This window comes from Mus caroli, unplaced genomic scaffold (genome assembly GCF_978045245.1).
Source record: "Mus caroli unplaced genomic scaffold, Mus_caroli_1 scaffold_6, whole genome shotgun sequence".
NCBI classification, from domain to species: domain Eukaryota; kingdom Metazoa; phylum Chordata; class Mammalia; order Rodentia; family Muridae; genus Mus; species Mus caroli.
Window position 1 is genome coordinate 66,050,211 of NW_028227261.1, and position 19,930 is coordinate 66,070,140.

The window sequence follows — 19,930 nt, forward strand, 5'->3', positions numbered from 1 at the left end:
ATTGAGAAACACTATGTTATCATGTCTTGACAAGAGTTTTTAAAATTTTTTTATTAGATATTTTCTTTATATACATTTCAAATGCTATCCCAAAAGTTCCCTATACCCTCCCTCCGCCCTGCTCCCCTACCCACCCACTCCCGCTTCTTGGCCCTGGCATTCCCCTGTACTGGGGCATATAAAGTTTGCAATACCACAGGGCCTCTCTTCCCAGTGATGGCCGACCAGGCCATCTTCTGCTACATATGCAACTAGAGACATGAGCTCCGGGGTACTGGTTAGTTCATATTGTTGTTCCACTTATAGGGTTGCAGACCCCATCAGTTCCTTGGGTGCTTTCTCTAGCTTCACAGGACTATATACTAAGTAAGTTCATGTGTTAAAAATAGAGCCAAATATTTCATTCAGTATTCATTCTATCCAATACTCAGTTGACATGACTCTGCTCCTATTCCCATCCAATTAATACTTAATTTGAAGATCACTGAACTGGTCTAGCCAAAGTCATCAATAGCTTCCTAGAGTTAGACGTCTGTGTCAGCCCCATCCTGCAGAGGCTGAAATGATAACAATAGTATGAAGGTGTTAACCTATGATGTTGTTCCTAGCACAGTATTAAAATTGGAAATAGATCTATCTGAAGACCCAGTTATACCACTCTTGGGCATATACCCAAAAGCATGTCCCATCATGCCACAAGGGCATGTGTTTCACTATGTTCATAGCAGCCTTATTCGTGATAACCAGAAGCTGGAAACAACCCACATGTCCCACAACAGAACAATAGGTACAGAAAATGTGGTTAATTTACACAAGGGAATACTACTCAGCTATTAAGAACAAAGACATTATGAGTTTTGCAGGCAAATGAATGGAACTAGAAAATATCATCCTGAGTGAGGTATCTCAGACCCAAAAGACATGCATGGTATGTACTCACTAATAAGTGGATATTAGTCAAAAAAAAAAGTACAGAATACCTAGGACACAATCAAGAGAACTCAAGAAAGTTAACAAGTCAAATGGCCCAAGTGAGGATGTTTCAATCCCACTTGGGAAGGAGAAGAAAACAGAAGGCAGAGGGAGGGAGGGAACTGGGCAGGAGTGGGGGCAGGGGAAAGGAGGAACATGGTCAGGTATTGATGCTGGGGACCAAGAGTGAAGCCCCAAGGGCCAGCAGAATGAAAGGAAACATAGTCTACCTCCAATAGAAAGTCAGGGGCATCGGGTGGAGAGATGGGGCTGCCATCTCACAGTCAGAAACTCTGACCCGGGGTTGTTCTTGTCTGGGAGAACTGCAGGGACAAAAAATGGAAAGGAAGGCCGGGCGTGGTGGCGCACGCCTTTAATCCCAGCACTCGGGAGGCAGAGGCAGGCGGATTTCTGAGTTCGAGGCCAGCCTGGTCTACAGAGTGAGTTCCAGGACAGCCAGGGCTACACAGAGAAACCCTGCCTCAAAAACCAAAACCAAAAACCAAAAACAAAACAAAACAAAAAAAAAAAAATGGAAAGGAGACTGGGGGAAAGGAGGTTCAGTGACTGGCCCAAATTGGGATCCATCTCAAGGGGAGGCTCCAGGGCCTGACACTATTACTGATGTTGTGATGTGCTTACAGACAGGAGCCTAACATGGCTGTCCTCAGAGAGGCCCAACAAGCAGCTGGCTGAGACAGAGGCAGATACTTGCACCCAACCAACAGTCAGAAGTGGGGGCCCCGGTGGTTGAATTCAGAAAGAGGCTGGATGAGGTTGAGGAAGACCAGCAGTCTCATCTAACCTGGACCCCTGAGAGCTCTCAGACACTGAGCCACCAACCAGGCAGCCAGTCTAAAGCCCCCCGCCACCCGACATATATACAGCAGAGGGCTGCCTGGTCTGGCCTCAGTGGGAGAAGACTCACCTAGCGTCTTCTCTAGGTCACCTACCTTGAGAGACTTGGGGCCCCAGAAAGTGGGGAGGTGTGGTGAGGTGTGGAGGGTGGGGACATCCTCTTGGAGATGGTGGGGGAGGAATGGGATGAAGAACTGTTGGAGGGCAGAACAGGTCAGGGATAGCGACAGGACTGTGAGGAATGATTAAGGATAATAATTTTTAAAAATTTTAAAAATTGATGCCAATTGGCCACAGGACATTAAATGCCATGTTTCCTGTCCTAAATACAGTTCCTTTGAAAGTGAAAGAAAAAAAATGCCACATATGCTGTGCTCCATATAAAACAGGAAGAAATATAACATCAAAACAAATGGGAGGTTTTTTTTTTTTTTATGATGTCGGGGATAGAAAGAACCTGAGAAAGCCAGGGCCCCTCATAACTCTTCTAACTTCCTAAACAGACCCAAGATGGACTCTTTCAGGCAATTCCACAGTCAGACGGTCCCCTCCCAAGCATGTCACAGAATCTCCACTAAAGATGGGCTGGAGACAACCTCAAGATTCCTGTCTGTTAGCAGAAGAGCTGGGGTGTCAGAGCCTCACAGGATACAGACTCATTAGATTAAAAAAAGAAAAGAGAAACAAAACAAAACAAAACAAAAAAACAACAAAAACAAAACAAGACATACAGATGACATGCCAAACACTTGTGACTTGTTATTTCCAGCCGATGGCACCAAGCTCCTCCAGAGATTATCCCTTTCCCCATTACACTCTAAAACACCTCCTAAACCTATAGCCACTGACACTTGGACAGCCTCTTGTCATTCTCGAAGGTTCGGTATCCTCTGACAAAGCTCCACTCCTGGCCACCCCTCTGCCAACACTGTGACATTGGCAGCAGGTTCTCGGTTCACTCAGCTCAGAGATAACAGGCAGCAAAGAGCTCCGGATGTCGTAAATGCATCTGAAATCCGTTGTCTGGCACCGCAGATACAGGAGGGTGTTTCTCACAGAGAGTAAGCATTTTTTTTCTCAAAGGCACTGCTGCATTATGCCTCAGTAAGGCACTGAGTCATGCTCCGGCTTCATTTAAATGTAACGCACGTCTGTCACCACACTGGAAATGTGAATCTAACAAAATTCCCCTGGGATAATAGATGACCAAGGGATCTCAAAGAGGGTTAAACCAAAGGTACACTGGACATGGAAGTATGCAACCTGTTTTTTTTCTTGGCATATTCAAACAACACACCTCCCCATCTTCCAGGGTAGGCCCCACATCCTCCTATGCCACCCTGTACATCCCATGCACTAGGAACAATGATGGCCATGTATTTTCTTCCAGACGTAGGTAAAGAAACAAGTGAAGAAATAATTACATGAGGAAAGAAAGGAAATGACAAATGAAGAGAGGAGATGCACCGTTTGGCCAATCGGTATTTATTCTATGACTACAACTTTTATGGTTATTTTGTGTATAGTCACATCTTGCAACTAAAAATAAGCCTATGAAGTTTGACTCTGTACAATGACAATGTCTTGGCTAAATTTAGCCCCAGTACTCAGATGAATTTTAAAAAAAAAACTTCCACACATATTGAAATATTTCTGAGTTGTTGAAGATTTAAAAAAAAAAATCAGCTCATCCGGCTGGATCAGCGCCGGGGTAGCGGGAGCGCAGGGTTGCCTGACACCCGCCAGCTACCCACGACCCCCGCCGCAGGATTTTGGGACTGCTGGTGAGTGGAACACAGCTTCTGCTCCAATCCAATTGCGCGGGACCTGAGACTGCATTAGTTAGGGAAGCAGAAACCGGCCTGAGTAGGGCCACAGGCCTCACCCGGCCGGATCAGCGCCAGGGTAGCGGGAGCGCAGGGTTGCCTGACACCCGCCAGCTACCCACGACCCCCGCCGCAGGATTTTGGGACTGCTGGTGAGTGGAACACAGCTTCTGCTCCAGTCCAATCACGCGGGACCTGAGACTGCTCTGGTTGGGGAGAGAGAAATCCGGCCCACACAGGGCCACAAGCCTCTTCCGGTCAGAAAAGCACCTGAGCAGCTGGGGCGCAGGGTCTGCTGACACTCGCCAACTGCCCACAACACCCGCCACAGGATCTTAAGACTTCTGGTGAGGGGAGCACAGCTTCTGCTCCAATCCAATTGCGCGGGACCTGAGACTGCATTAGTTAGGGAAGCAGAAACCAGCCTGAGTAGGGCCACAGGCCTCACCCAGCCGGATCAGCGCCAGGGTAGCGGGAGCGCAGGGTTGCCTGACACCCGCCAGCTACCCACGACCCCCGCCGCAGGATTTTGGGACTGCTGGTGAGTGGAACACAGCTTCTGCTCCAATCTTTAAATAGTGACAACGATAACAACTAACCCCAGAGATTACCAGATGGCGAAAGGTAAACGTAATAATCTTACTAACAGAAACCAAGACCACTCACCATCATCAGAACCCAGCACCCCCACTTCACCCAGTCCAGGGCACCCCAACACACCGGAAAAGCTAGACACGGATTTAAAAGCATATCTCCTGATGATGATAGAGGACTTCAAGAAGGACGTTAATAACACACTTAAAGAAATGCAGGAGAACACTGCTAAAAAGGAAGAAGACAATAAAGAGGAAGCACAAAAATCCCTTAAAGAATTGCAGGAGAACACTGCTAAAGAGTTACAAATCCTTAAAGAAAAACATGATAACATAATCAAACAGGTAGAAGTCCTTACAGAAAAACAGGAAAACACATCCAAACAGATGATGGAAATGAACAAAACCATACTAGACCTAAAAAGGGAAGTAGACACAATAAAGAAAACCCAAAATGAGGCAACACTGGAGATAGAAACCCTAGGAAAGAAATCTGGAACCATAGATGCAAGCATCAGCAACAGAATACAAGAGATGGAAGAGAGAATCTCAGGTGCAGAAGATTCCATAGAGAACATCGGCACAACAATCAAGGAAAATGGAAAATGCAAAAAGATCCTAACTCAAAACATCCAAGAAATACAGGACATAATGAGAAGACCAAACCTACGGATAATAGGAGTGGATGAGAATGAAGATTTTCAACTCAAAGGACCAGCAAACATCTTCAACAAAATTATAGAAGAAAACTTCCCAAATCTAAAGAAAGAGATGCCCATGAACATACAAGAAGCCTACAGAACTCCAAATAGACTGGATCAGAAAAGAAATACCTCCCGACACATAATAATCAGAGCAACAAATGCTCTAAATAAAGATAGAATACTAAAAGCAGTAAGAGAAAAAGGCCAAGTAACATATAAAGGCAAGCCTATCAGAATTACACCAGATTTTTCACCAGAGACTATGAAAGCCAGAAGATCCTGGACAGATGTTATACAGACACTAAAAGAACACAAATTCCAGCCCAGGCTACTATACCCAGCCAAACTCTCAATTAACATAGATGGAGAAACCAAAGTATTCCACGACAAAACCAAATTCACACATTATCTCTCTACGAATCCAGCCCTTCAAAGGATAATAACAGAAAAAAACCAATACAAGGACAGGAACCACGCCCTAGAAACAACAAGAAGGTAATCCCTCAACAAACCTAAAAGAAGACAGCCACAAGAACAAAATGCCAACTTTAACATCAAAAATAACAGGAAACACCAATTTCTTTTCCTTAATATCTCTTAATATCAATGGACTCAACTCCCCGATAAAAAGACATAGACTAACAAACTGGCTACACAAACAAGACCCAACATTTTGCTGCTTACAGGAAACTCATCTCAGAGAAAAGGATAGACACTACCTCAGAATGAAAGGCTGGAAAACAATTCTCCAAGCAAATGGCGTGAAGAAACAAGCTGGAGTAGCCATTCTAATATCTGATAAGATTGACTTCCAACCCAAAGTCATTAAAAAAGACAGGGAGGGACACTTCATACTCATCAAAGGTAAAATCCTCCAAGAGGAACTATCAATCCTGAATATCTATGCTCCAAATACAAAGGCAGCCACATTCATTAAAGAAACTTTAGTAAATCTCAAAGCACACATTGCACCTCATACAATAATAGTGGGAGACTTCAACACACCACTTTCACCAATGGACAGATCATGGAAACAGAAACTAAACAGGGACACAGTGAAACTAAGAGAAATTATGAATCAAATGGATCTGGCAGATATCTACAGAACATTCTATCCTAAAACAAAAGGATATACCTTCTTCTCAGCACCTCATGGTACCTTCTCCAAAATTGACCACATAATTGGTCACAAAACAGGCCTCAACAGATATAAAAATATTGAAATTGTCCCATGCATCCTATCAGATCACCATGGACTAAGGCTGATCTTCAATAACAAAATAAATAATAGAAAGCCAACCTTCACGTGGAAACTGAACAACACTCTTCTCAATGATACCTTGGTCAAGGAAGGAATAAAGAAAGAAATTAAGGACTTTTTAGAGTTCAATGAAAATGAAGCCACAACATACCCAAACTTATGGGACGCAATGAAAGCATTTTTAAGAGGAAAACTCATAGCTCTGAGTGCCTCCAAAAGGAAACTAGAGAGAGCACACATTAGCAGCTTGACAACACACCTAAAAGCACTAGAACAAAAGGAAGCAAATTCACCCAAGAGGAGTAGACGGCAGGAAATAATCAAACTCAGGGGTGAAACCAACCAAGTAGAAACAAGAAAAACTATTCAAAGAATCAACCAATCAAGGAGCTGGTTCTTTGAGAAAATCAACAAGATAGATAAACCCTTAGCCAGACTCACTAGAGGGCACAGGGAAAGCATCCTAATTAACAAAATCAGAAATGAAAAAGGAGACATAACAACAGATCCTGAAGACATCCAAAACACCATCAGATCCTTCTACCAAAGGCTATACTCAACAAAACTGGAGAACCTGGATGAAATGGACAAGTTCCTAGACAGATACCAGGTACCAAAGTTGAATCAAGATCAGGTTAATGATCTAAACAGCCCTATATCCCCCAAAGAAATAGAAGCAGTCATTAATAGTCTCCCAACTAAAAAAACCCCAGGACCAGATGGGTTTAGTGCAGAGTTCTATCAGACCTTCAAAGAAGATCTAATCCCAGTTCTTCACAAACTATTCCACAAAATAGAAACAGAAGGTACTCTACCCAACTCATTCTATGAAGCCACAATTACTCTGATACCTAAACCACAAAAAGACCCAACAAAGATAGAAAACTTCAGACCAATATCCCTTATGAATATTGATGCAAAAATCCTCAATAAAGTTCTTGCTAACCGAATCCAAGAACACATCAAAACAATCATCCATCCTGACCAAGTAGGTTTCATCCCAGGGATGCAGGGATGGTTCAATATACGGAAATCCATCAACGTAATCCAGTATATAAACAAACTCAAAGATAAAAACCACATGGTCATCTCCTTAGATGCGGAAAAAGCATTTGACAAGATCCAACACCCATTCATGATAAAAGTCTTGGAAAGATCAGGAATTCAAGGCCCATACCTAAACATGATAAAAGCAATCTACAGCAAACCAGTAGCCAACATCAAAGTAAATGGTGAGAAGCTTGAAGCAATCCCTCTAAAATCAGGGACTAGACAAGGCTGTCCACTTTCTCCATACCTATTCAACATTGTACTTGAAGTCCTAGCCAGAGCAATTCGACAACAAAAGGAGATCAAAGGGATACAAATTGGAAAAGATGAAGTCAAAATATCACTTTTTGCAGATGATATGATAGTATATATAAGTGACCCTAAAAATTCCACCAGAGAACTCCTAAGCCTGATAAACAGCTTCGGTGAAGTAGCTGGATATAAAATTAACTCAAACAAATCAATGGCCTTTCTCTACACAAAGAATAAACAGGCTGAGAAAGAAATTAGGGAAACAACACCCTTCTCAATAGTCACAAATAATATAAAATATCTTGGCGTGACTCTAACTAAGGAAGTGAAAGATCTGTATAATAAAAACTTCAAGTCTCTGAAGAAAGAAATTATAGAAGATCTCAGAAGATGGAAAGATCTCCCATGCTCATGGATTGGCAGGATCAACATTGTAAAAATGGCTATCTTGCCAAAAGCAATCTACAGAATCAATGCAATCCCCATCAAAATTCCAAATCAATTCTTCAACGAATTAGAAAGTGCAATCTGCAAATTCATCTGGAATAACAAAAAACCTAGGATAGCAAAAACTCTTCTCAAGGATAAAAGAACCTCTGGTGGAATCACCATGCCGGACCTAAAGCTCTACTACAGAGCAATTGTGATAAAAACTGCATGGTACTGGTATAGTGACAGACAAATAGACCAATGGAATAGAATTGAAGACCCAGAAATGAACCCACACACCTATGGTCACTTGATCTTCGACAAGGGAGCTAAAAACATCCAGTGGAAGAAAGACAGCATTTTCAACAAATGGTGCTGGCACAACTGGTTGTTAACATGTAGAAGAATGCGAATCGATCCATTCCTATCTCCTTGTACTAAGGTCAAGTCTAAGTGGATCAAGGAACTTCACATAAAACCAGAGACACTGAAACTTATAGAGGAGAAAGTGGGGAAAAGCCTTGAATATATGGGCACAGGGGAAAAATTCCTGAATAGAACAGTAATGGCTTGTGCTGTAAGATCGAGAATTGACAAGTGGGACCTCATGAAACTACAAAGCTTCTGCAAGGCTAAAGACACCATCAATAAGACAAAAAAACCACCAACAGATTGGGAAAGAATCTTCACCTATCCTAAATCAGATAAGGGACTAATATCCAATATATATAAAGAACTCAAGAAGGTGGACTCCAGAAAGTCAAATAACCCCATTAAAAAATGGGGCTCAGAACTGAACAAAGAATTCTCACCTGAGGAATACCGAATGGCAGAGAAGCACCTGAAAAAATGTTCAACATCCTTAATCATCAGGGAAATGCAAATCAAAACAACCCTGAGATTCCACCTCACACCAGTCAGAATGGCTAAGATCAAAAATTCAGGTGACAGCAGCAGATGCTGGCGAGGATGTGGAGAAAGAGGAACACTCCTCCATTGTTGGTGGGATTGCAAGCTTGTACAACCACTCTGGAAATCAGTCTGGCGGTTCCTCAGAAAATTGGACATAGTACTACCGGAGGATCCAGCAATACCTCTCCTGGGCATATATCCAGAAGATGTCCCAACCGGTAAGAAGGACACATGCTCCACTATGTTCATAGCAGCCCTATTTATAATAGCCAGAAGCTGGAAAGAACCCAGATGTCCCTCAACAGAGGAATGGATACAGAAATTATGGTACATTTACACAATGGAGTACTACTCAGCTATTAAAAAGAATGAATTTATGAAATTCCTAGCCAAATGGATGGACCTGGAGGGCATCATCTTGAGTGAAGTAACACAATCACAAAAGAACTCACACAATATGTATTCATTGATAAGTGGATATTAGCCCAAAACTTAGGATACCCAAGATATAAGATACAATTTGCTAAACGCATGAAACTCAAGAAGAATGAAGACCAAAGTGTGGACACTGTGCACCTTCTTAGAATTGGGAACAAAACACCCAGGGAAGGAGCTACAGAGACAAAGTTCGTAGCTGTGATGAAAGGATGGTCCATTTAGAGACTGCTGTATCCAGGGATCCGTCCCATAATCAGCTTCTAAACGCTGACACCATTGCATACACTAGCAAGATCTTGCTGAAAGGACCCAAATATAGCTGTCTCTTGTGAGACGATGCCGGGGCCTAGCAAACACAGGAGTGGATGTTCACAGTCAGCTATTGGATGTATCACAGGGCTCCCAATGGAGAAGCTAGAGAAAGTACCCAAGGAGCTAAAGGGATCTGCAACCCTATTGTTGGAACAACATGATGTACTAACCGGAACCCTGGAGCTCTTGTCTCTAGCTGCATATGTATCGAAAGATGGCCTAGTCGGCCATCAATGGAAAGAGAGGCCCATTGGACTTGCAAACTTTATATGCCCCAATATAGGGGAATGCCAGGGCCAAAAGAATGGGAATGGGTGGGTAGGGAAGTGGGGGGCGCTATGGGGGACTTTTGGGATAGTATTGGAAATGTAATTGAGGAAATTATGTAATAAAAATATTAAAAAAAAAAATAAAAAAAAAAAATAAAAAAAATAAAAAAAAATAAAAAAAAAAATCAGATTTTCAACTAAGGAACGTTGATAATGGGAAAATAGTCTTCCCCAGGGAAGGGCACACTAATTATCCAATAACCAATTATTGGTTATCTAATACGAAATGGTCAGCCCTGAAAGCATAGATACAAGTAATATTAATCAGGTTGAGCAGTTGTACATATATATTTAGGAATATATATATATATATATGTATATATATATATATATATATATATATATATACATACACACACACACACACCAATCACGAATATATAAGACACCATGAATCTGAGAAAGAGCAAGCAAGGGTATATGGGAAGCTTTGAAGGAAGGAAAGGGAAGGGGGAAATGATGTAATTAATGATATTATAATCTCAAAAAATATAAGAAATAATTTTGCAGCATTAGGTTTGTAGGAGTTGCAAACAACTCATAATGAAAGATGAGGGCTACTTTTGAAATGTTAAGAAAGAAGAGAATTCTTGGGAAGTTAACACACATAAATAAGTGCATAAATGAGCAAGAGAAAAAGCCAAAGCAGGTGGACAGGTATAAACTGCTGGGGCTAGAACAGAGAAGAGACAAGAGAAGTTCCAAGGCAAATGTGTCTATATGATGAAGTACCTCAGTTAGTCCTAGGAGGGCTCAGAATGAGGGGCCTGACCTGAGACGGCCTGCTCTTAAGAGAAAGCACTGGTAATGTGTAGTAATCAACTGGCACATGCACAGGAAGACAGAAAAAGAATAAAGAAAAAGAAAAACCTTAAGGGGCCAGCAAGGCCAGCTGGGGAAAACCAGCAAAAATAAGGGCAGCAGAGTAGAAAGACAAATTGTGGAGCCAGCGTGCTTTATGCACCAGAAGCCTCTAAGGCCATTTGCACTTATCAGTCCTAACAAACCAATGATGTTAATCATTTCCTTATGCTTCCCTGTGGATTTTACCACCTCCTTGCATGCTGTCTGCTCACTGCGGGTGCTTACAAAACACTTGCCGATTGACAGGGGGAGGGGGATGATAGAAACTCTGACAGCTTAGGTGAGAGATAACTCAACCCCTGCACGAGCTTCTTGAAGGGACCCAATAGACCTGTGTATTGCTTTGAGCTCATTTTGTAGTAGCCCAAGAAAAGAAATTCAGTAAGAATGGCTTCCCAGCCTGGACAAAGCTGACTGCTTAGCCTTCTCTGCAAGTGTAGTTGTTTGACTTATAAACAGATTGCCCTCTGCTTTGCTTCATGGTCTGCTGCACAGCAGAAGAAATGTCTGAGATTGCATTACTGTTGTGACTCATCTCAACAAGGAACACTGCAAGACAGACACCAGACACCTCTCAATCCCCAGAAAAATGAGCAAGGAGCCCATCCAGCCATGGTACAGAGTAGAACTGCAGGAGCTTCATAGTGAGGCTGGCTTTTTAAAAAAAGTTAATAAAATGCAAAAGAAGAAGGAGGGAAGAGAGGAGAGGAGGAGGATGAAGAAGGAGGAGGAGAGGAGAAGAAGAAGAAACACACCTGGCAGTGTAGGAGAGGGCATGGTAAATGACAGGACAGTGTGCGTCCATTCCAGACAACTTTTCATTTAAAAGACTGTTTATAATGGCAATGTATATAAATTCTTCTTATTTTTTTCTTTTTCTTTTTCCTGGAGCAAGTTAAAAAGGTATCACTCTCTCCAAAGGGGGGTATTCCTAATTTGTCAACGTGATGGCATGTCACATAGCTTCAAAATTTATCATTACTCATTTATGTGGTAGCATAAAAATTCACTCATTTATTGATCAAACCAAAAGGCTGCCTATTTTCTCCTCTCTTCATCTCTGATGAGCTATGTCATAGGATGTCTGTAAACATCAAACAGGATTAGACAAGATTAATTTGATCAGAATCAGGACAATATTCTAGCTACCCAAAGAAACCCTCTCAGGAGAAGGTCATAGAACAGGAAACAAAAACAGAAGCTTTGTAGAGTGATTTTCTTTTTAAAAATGAATGTGTATCTGAGAAAGTCAGGGAAATTCTCAGAGGTCAGAAGTGACGAGAAATCACATAACCACAGAGCCATCCACGGACTGGAATCAGCATTTGCCTCGTTGGTCTTTGTGACTCAGGAGGACCGAGGACTCCAGGCCAATAAGTTGAAAAACAGCCCCAAAGCTGGGATTCCCAAAAGATAACCGTGTCAAATGCACACTGACAAACTCTCCCATGTCACCCTTGTAGCCAGTGTGTGAGAAAAGAAAATCTGCATCAGACACCTAGAGGCAAAATCCTTCAACCAGAGAAATCAGAGGGCCTCGAACCACCATCTCTGTGAGGATCCAGTAATGAAAGTAAAGCTGAAAACCTAGTCTGAAAGATTCCCGGGTTTTTGGTGCCATCAAGCCTCTGACAGCAGTAAGTGACCAGCTCAAAGCAAAGGTCCTTACGTGGGCTCCATAGCCCCTTCCATTCACAGGATCTATAAAATGGAGTAGGGAAATGCTATGCATTTGTTTTTATAACTGGTGTTTCATAACTTAGTATTTCTGACTATTATGAGAAGAAAAAGCAGAAATTGTGGTCATTAGAATAATAACGAGTATTTTCTCTAATATATCAGATATTTTCATACTATGACAACTGTTCTAATTACCACTAAACATCATTTGTGTTTATTAGGATTCTATTACTCATTTTAATCAGCTTAGAGCCTCTTGTTATTTAATGCATTTATTTTTTTTAATGTATATGGTCATCAGTCTTCATATCAGAGGCCTGCTTAGGAAATAGAGACAGGAACTGCAGGTCTGAGACTAGCCTAGACTACAGAGTGAATTCAAGGCCAACCTGGGCAACTTAGTGAGACACTATCTTAAAAAACAACAACAACAACAACAACAACTAAAAACAGGCTTGAAGATTTAGCTCAGTGGTGGAATGCATAGTACTGGTCAATGCCCAGTACTATAAAATATGTATATGTTAGTACACCAGAATGGGCTTTTACACATGTGTGTGTGTTTGTAGCTATATTTCAGAATGATTAGCTTCTATTATTCATTATTTATTGTTATGTATTATTTGAAGCATTCATAACAAAGTCACCTGTGTTAAAAAACAATATTAGAAAAGCAAATTCAGAAATATATGCCTGATGAAAACATCATTCTGGACTCCAAAAAGTCTGGACAATTATCAGTTCAATAGAAGTGTTTAGAATTAGGAAAGAAATGCAGGAGAGGAGAGTGGGGAGGGAGATGGCTTCTTGAAAATATCAGTCAAACTTAATTTCATTCCAGGCTTGAACGCGAAAGAAATTTAATTAAAACGTTTTTGTTGAGACGTTCATGTTCTGTTACAGATATCAGTCACCAATTCAAAAAGTGAAAGATGAGTGGAAAAGGGAACCAAGTTGGACAGGGACTTACAGGTCATCCATCTGTAGTCTGGGGAGGGGGGTGTTACTTAAATGCTTTTCGGTCCTCCTAGTTAATTCTAGGTCACTAATCAAAGAACTTAGGCTGTAAATGACATACTTTCTTTTTCACTGTCCTGAAAAAAAAATAAACAGTTTATATTTGTCACTTGGCATTAAAGCATAATTTAGTTTTCAGATGTTCCTAGGCAAGAGCCTGAGTTTAGGTATTCTGCAGTTTGTGACATGAGGCTGAGTAGTCACACTTGGTCCTCAGTCTCTTTGCCAGATCTACGAGTGAAATGTCTACATGTCTGTGTTGGTGTCCAGGCTCCATCCACTCAGCTGATCCACAGCAGGCACTCTCTACCAGAACTTCAAAGGAAGCTCTGAGGGGCGGTGCTTGGTCTAGCTAGAAGGTCTCCCCCTGTCCCTCACTGTTTACTCTTGCAGTGTTTGAGGCTCCTTTCATCTCCAGTTCTCAGACTCCAGAACAATAGCCCCACTCTGACATTTGCATCTAACCCTCCGGGGCTGAGCTGTCATAGGAGCTTCATGCTTTGATGATTCTGTGGCCGCCCTCGCTTGAATAATTGCAGTGCACACTACCTGGCATGAGTAATCCGTCTAAAGTCAACGTTGAAGTCTCCAGAGAGCAGGGATTGAGACATCCACAGGCCTTCTTGCAGAAGGGCAGACTTGGAAGGATGATCTACTGGTAGCCACACTTCAAAGTTGATTTTGCTGTGACTCATAGTTTGAGATCTCTGATGCTGTCCTGTGTCTCCAGTGTTTCCAAACGTCTTGTTCTACTTTCAATCTTTCAACCATACTTCATCAAGGGGGCAGGCATATCCAGTGGGGCAGAAAAGCCGTATTTTCTGAATGTTTCCTAAAAGGATACAATAAATTATACCTTACAAGCCGGAGAAAATCTTCCCGGAGATGTTCTTTCCCCAGTCTCCTCCCCCACATCCTCTCATTTTGCAGCAGAGACTCCCCTCTTTCTTGATACTGTTAAATGTCAAAAGGTTGGGGCAGAAGAACCTGTAGTCTGACCCTTTTGTGTAAAACAGAGAGGGAAATGGAAAAATCACACCTACTCCTACATATTTTTGTAAAAGGAACAAGCAAGAAGAAATCTGAACACTGTGAAGCTGGTTACCAAGGGGAGATGAAGGGAAGGAAGTTAAAAGGGGTTTACAAGTTTATACCATGTGGATGAAAATGTCAAAGTATGCCATCACACTATCTTGGTATCATATTGCTGAAAGGATAGATCAAGCTGATAAGAAAAAAAACAAAGGAAACATTCCAACAATGAACCTAATATTCAAAAGATTATTTCCAACAGAACAAAGGTAAGGTGGAATGAAGTTACGACTCCAGAGAATTCAGGAATAGATCATTTACGTGGCCTTGGCAAAGTGTGAGGAAGAGATTAGAGGCAGCAAACAGGACCGGTCATCTTAATGAGTCTGGTATCTAATGGTACCCATAAAGCACTTTTGAAATAACTTAGACCTACCATGAGATGAGCAAACAAATACATACAGATGTACTCACTTTACTATGATTGCTTATGTGTATCCATCCATACATAGCCAGAACATGTGGGTGTCTGCTTGACTTTATTATGCCTACTTATATATGGTAGTGATGTCCACAGGAAGGCCAAACAAAGGCGTCCCAACAGCAATGAAGACACAAACTTCAGCTTCTGATGTCATGTTCCATTCATGAGAACAAGGAACCCTAATTTCCATAGTCCTGATCTTCACTCAACAGCTTTCAAACTAACTTGAATTACCTATAAGAACTGGATATTGTTAAGGGCGGCAAAGGTATCTTAGCAGGGATGAGCCTTGGGGGCTCTACCAGAGGACACAGGGTACATTGGCAGCTTACACATGGGAGCCAGCAACTGTCTGAACTCAGGTTCCAGGGGATCCAACATCTTCCTCTGGCTTCCACGGCCACCAGACATATGCAAGGTGCACAGGCATCCACTCAGGCAAAATCGTCATGCACATCAAATAAATCTTTTAACTTGCATGTTGTTATCATTATTCGGAATCCCTGCTTCCTAGCCTCTTTCCCTCAGCTTAACATTTTTAGTGAAGTCAAGTTCTTCAGGTGTTTTATCAAAGAACTTGTTAAAATCTTTAAAGAATCTTATTCACATCAAAACAAAAGTGAGACATCGATCAGGGTGCACTGGGGCTCAGAATGTTTTTGAAAGAGATGAACACATTTAGATACACACAACCCCACTTATACTGATGTCACTGAGAGTCATATTTAGAAACTCTCCCGCAGGTGATGGCAGTGTTTACTGTGGAAAACTCGTTTTTCTTTGGCTTTATTCAGCAGGCTTGTAGGGAAGACAGCAAGGAGTGGGCTAAACTACAGTTCTGTCATTAGTGCCTTTTACGACCTCACTGAAAATAACTCAATGGACTCCTTTTTAATAATTTATTTACTCTTATTTCTTGTGCATCAGTGTTTTCCCTGAATGCATGTCTGTGTGAGGGTGTCAGATGCCCTGGAACTAGGGTTACTGACAGTTTTGAGCTTCCATGTGGATGCTGGGAATAGAACCTGGGTCCTCTGGAAAAGCAGCCAGTGCTTTTAACCCCTGAGCCATCTCTTTTAGCCCCTGAACTCCCTTTTTTTTTAAATCACAAGGAAGTTGATATATAAACAGGTACCCAGGCATACACATTCTGTTCATCTCACACCATTCTCTCTCTCTCTCTCTCTCTCTCTCTCTCTCTCTCTCTCTCTCTCTCTCTCTCTCTCTCACACACACACACACACACACACACACACACACACACACACTTGGCATTGATCTAATGATTTCTTTACCAATGACAGCCAGCAGATTTCATAGAAGTAGATCATAAACTGCAGCTTAGTTATAAACAGAGGTAAGTACATGACTTAGCATGCTTTTCTTATATTAGAGCTATCAGGGTGGCTTCCTTCTGTGACGTGGCTAGGTGGTATCAGAAGGGAACCCTGTAAAATTCCTACTCCATCAGCCTGTTCACTATTAATAAAGCCAATGAAAAGAGGCTTGGCCAAAGCCTAAGGAGAGCTAATTGGTTAAGCCAATGCCAGAGATAGAATCAGACTACCAGTTTGCCAGTCAATAGGCACTGGTGACATGAGACCTCAGAACAGGAGGGAAAGACCTGATTATTTGGCTTTATTGATTCACTCTTCAAAAATAAAAGGTCAGGTTAAAAGAATGTTCAATATAGTAGGGTGACACACCTGGAGATAATTCCATAATTTTTATCTCTATTCTAGAATCTCCAAAAAGAAAATCTGTGATGTTTCTATTTCTTATGTCCACTGGGCATAATGAAATCAATATAAGAAGAGTTTATTCTTGCTGCAGAGTCTCATGACTGCCCAGCCTTCTTGCACTGTACTCAACCAAGTTAAAAACAACGTGATAAGCTCATACTTTAAATATTGAAGCTCATTTACTAGGTAGTGAATTATCTATACAGGTGAAAAAATACAGAATAGATTGTTTCTATACCTTGTGGGCTCTTAGAAAATAGTTAATGGGGGTTGAGCAGGCTTGGCGTATTAGTGTTGAAGGAGCATTCAAAGACTATCAGCTTTGGTTGGTATAACCAGAGGTTGGCCTAGAGGGAGTAGTATTGTTTAAATTGTTTTCTTTTCATTACTAAAGACTCGATCCCATTTTGTGTGATGGTTAACGCTGTCACCCTGACAGAATCTGTAATTACCTGGAAGATGGGCCTCTGGGCAGGCCTGTGGTGTATCTTGACTAAAGAATTGCCCACTATGAATGACACTATCCCTTGACTGGGATTCCAGCAACAAATGGTAAAAGAGATGAGACCGTTTCCTGCTGTCTTTTTCTTCACTGTGGTTGCATTGCGGCAAGCTGCTTCGTATTCACGTTGTCTTGAGTTTCCAGACATGCTGGACTGTACTTTGAACTGTTATCTATATGAAACCCTTTCCCCCTGAAGTTTGATTCTGTCAGAGTATTTGACCACAACAGGAAAAGAAATTCAGATAGTGTGAAAGTTACCCTATACCCTGGACTCCCTGTTTCTTATTTAAATAAAGGTATATATGTATAAGGACAAATATTTAGAATGTAGTATGAGAGCATGCTGATTTACTAAAGTGGTGGCTACAGGGTTTCCTCTAAGATCCATAACCTTGTTAGCCCTTGGAAGTTGGCTAGGTTCCAGGCATGGTTTCCTTCTCGCTGAGCAGGTCTGAAGTTCAATTTGAGAGCTATTGGTTACAAACAAAGTATGTGTGCCACTGCTGCACCTTTAGTTATTATGCCATGCTGGTAATCGTTGTGATTCATAGGTATCATCATAGCTTGGTAGGACTGTTGGCTGCTTACCTTCTTTCTCCTTTGAACCCTGTGTCTGAAGTGCACTGTGTCTTCAGCAATAGGGAGCTAAGTTCCACTCTTGTGGACAACCAAGGGAAATAGACATAGTCTGTAGTGTTTTGGGAATCTCTTAGAAAATCAATTCAATTCAAAGGCAATTCAGAAACAGGACTCCTCATGCCTCATGCTGCAGACGCTGTTAGATGATCTTTGGCTCTTGAAGGAAGCATGTTATTCCAGATGAGGACATTCTGTCTAAATTCTCGGAGGCAAAGGGAAGTGGGGAGGGGCAGGGGGTGAAGAGCTCTAAGAGGGGGAACTGGGAAGGGAACAACATTTGGAGTGTAAATAAATATAACAATTTTTAAAAAGGAAGTTACAAAGTTATAAGTAAGCTTCTCCTAATGATACATGATTTTATAATGCTATAATTTGATTTTATACTATGTAATAAGATTTCATTTTACTTATGTTTAATATTCACCATACCCTTTAGGTCAAACAAATGAATATATTTAAATTAGATCAACATTTATAAAGTGAGCCAAATAAGAAAACAGAAAACACACTAATACAAGGATTCCAAGCAGGATATATGTATATTTATTTATAGGTCAGTATGTTTCACTGAATTTCAAACCCTACTAGTAGTCTCTTATGAGTTTGAAGTCACACAAAAAACCATGTAGAGGATGATGAAATGTCATCTAAATGAGCTTTAAAATAACAGTTTCAATGAGGCTAAGAAAGGGAGGTATTAGAATTTTTATGATTCTTCTTACTTCAAATCAACATAAGGAGGCCTTTACTGCTCCTGCTGCTAAGCACTGAGCCTTTTCTAAGAAACTGGGTTCTCTCCTTGTCACTCTGACATGACAGTAACAACTCTCGGAGAGCTTATGGTTCTGGTGATGTGTTTATCACTGTTTCACTTTTTGTTGTTGTTGTTGTTTTGTTTTTCAAGACAAGATTTCTATAGTAGCCCTGGTTTTCCTTGGCAGACCTCTCTGGCCTCAAACTCGGAAATCTGCCTCCCTTTTTCTCCTGAGAGCTGGGATTAAAGGCATGTCCCATCACCTCCTGGCTTCAGATATATATCTTTTTTGAAGTAGAAATAGAAAACAAAAAACAAACAAACAAACAAACAAAATGTTTCTTCATTGCTAGCCACCTTCCATCAAACCATCATGTTTTCAGGCTTTAAACACAGTGATTAGAATTTTATAAATGTCTCCTAAGAAGAAAACTCACTAAATAGAAATGAAGGCATTCACTTTTTGAAAGTGGCAAATTTTAGTGAATAAACAAGACAGCAATTAGTAGGTTTTTCTATAATGTAAATAAGGAAGTTAAATAAGCATTAGTTCTTATCACAAAGCTGTCAATAAAGCACTGTGTGATAATAGTTGGGGCAGGGAGGGGAGTTCCAAGAAGGGTGCTTTCTTTATCAGGATGGATTTCCACGGAGCTATAAAATGTCCTAGTCACCTTGGGTCTCATTTTACAGTGTGAAGCAGATAAGGACAGGAGACTTCTTTATTGATCGTATCCCTAAAGCAAAAAAAAGCAAAAACGCAAAAAAATAAAAAATAAAATAAAATTTTTTAAAAAGCGGGCTCTGAATTCCGTAGGTTTACAAAATCAACTCTGACCAACTGGTAAGATCATAAATACTTTATCTTCAACAGTGGTAATTTTATGTGCCCACTTGGCTGTACTACAGTGCAAAGCATTTGGTCACACACCTTGGAGCCTTTTTATATACAGTTAATTTAATCAGTACACTTTGAGTAAGAAAGAATTCCCAGAATGTGAGCAGGCCTCTTCCAATCAGATGAAGGCCATTGCTGCAAAGGTAGGTTTCCTGAAAGGACAGAATTCTTCTCCAGTCTGCAACAGAATCATAATGGAAATGAGCTCATGGACTGTTGCCCCAGAGGCACAGGACACGCACCTTGGAGCTCTCTTTCTCTCCTTCTATTTGAATGTGAAATGTTAAATGTTTCTTGGAGAAAGCATTATATGCCCTAAATATTTGGCCATGTAGATTATCATCCTATCTAAACCCATCCAAAAATCCTTCCACCATCA